Raw genomic sequence first — 1,457 nt, 5'->3', positions numbered from 1 at the left:
ACCTCTTTCTTCTTTCTTCTCCTTTTTGAACACCTACAATTTGAATATTAGCTTTTTTGATGGTGTTCCATAAAAAATTCCATAAACTTTCTTCATTCCTTTTCATTTTCTTTCTTCTCTGGCTGTATGTTTTCAAATAGTCTGTCTTTGAGTTCAGATTCTTTCTTACATTGATGAACTCTGTGGTTGATGCTCTCTATTGTATTTTAAATTTCATTCGCTATATTTTTCAGTTCTAGAGTGTTTTAGTAAAATATAATCTTACTGCTAAATGGGTAATTTTGGTCTATTTTATTTCATTGAATTGTTTCTGTATATTTTCAGGTGTGCTAACTTTCTTAAAATTATTTTGAATTATCTGCCAGGCAACTTATAAATTTCCAGTTCTTTTGGGTCAACCATTAGGAGATTGTTGTGTTCTTTTGGTGGTGGTATATTTTCTTGGTTTTTCATGTTTCTTGTTGCCTAAATTGATGTCCACACAATTGAAGAAAAAAGAACTTACTGCAGTCTTTACAGAATGGCTTTAAGAAAGCTCTTTACCACTTAGCCCATTCAGAGATTCTAGGTAGGCTGTGTGGCATGGTTCATAGGCTGGTTTGTTGTTGGAGTCCTTAGGTCAGCTGTCCTGGTCTTCGGTCAGCAGGTGGGTGGGCCTGAAGCCTAGAACCATGGGGGTATATCTGCTAACTGGGTCCATAGAAGTAGGCCTTGAGGCTGGGTCAACAAGTATGCGCCTGTATCCTATGTCTGTGGGGGCTGACCTGGATCCTGGGTCCATAATATCTGACCTGGTGCTGGGGTGGGCCTTGAACCTAAGTCTGTAGGAGCCAGCCAGGTACTGGGACGGACCTCACACCTGGGGTCACTGGGTTGGGCCTGGAGTCTGAACCCATGGGGGTTGTCCTGGCACTGGGGCAGGCCTGAGTCTAAGGGGGTGGGTATGGGTGCTGGCTCTGTAGGAATGGGCCTGGAGCCTTAGTCTGTGGTGGGTGGCCTGGGACTATGCTCTACTGGGGTGGACCTAAACTCAGTCTGCTGAAGGAGACCTGTGCCCTGGGCTGCTAGAGTTTGAAGTTCCAGGGACTGGCCTTGCACTGGGCAGGCCTAGAGTCTGTGTCCATGGGTACCAGTCTGATGCCTAAGGCCAGAAGTACAGACTTAGTATGGGGGCTCTAGTGGCTAACTTGGCTCAAGGATAGTCTGGAAATGAGCTGGGCTGGAGCCTGGGGCTGTAGGGGCTGGCCTGGTTCTAGGTAAGCCTGGAACCTGTATCCATAGGAAGCCAACCTGTAGGCTGAGTCTGCAGGTGGTGGTCTGATGACTAGGACTTCAGGGGCTGTCTTGGTGTTGGGGTGGGCCAGCCTGGTTCTGGTGGCAGTCCAAAGTCTGGGGTCACTGGGGCCAGCTTGGCCCTGAGGTGGCCCTACAGTCTGAGTCCATGGGGGGCTGGCTTG

Source organism: Mandrillus leucophaeus, unplaced genomic scaffold, assembly GCF_000951045.1.
Source record: "Mandrillus leucophaeus isolate KB7577 unplaced genomic scaffold, Mleu.le_1.0 Scaffold560, whole genome shotgun sequence".
NCBI lineage: Eukaryota > Metazoa > Chordata > Mammalia > Primates > Cercopithecidae > Mandrillus > Mandrillus leucophaeus.
This window is presented reverse-complemented; position numbering follows the sequence as displayed.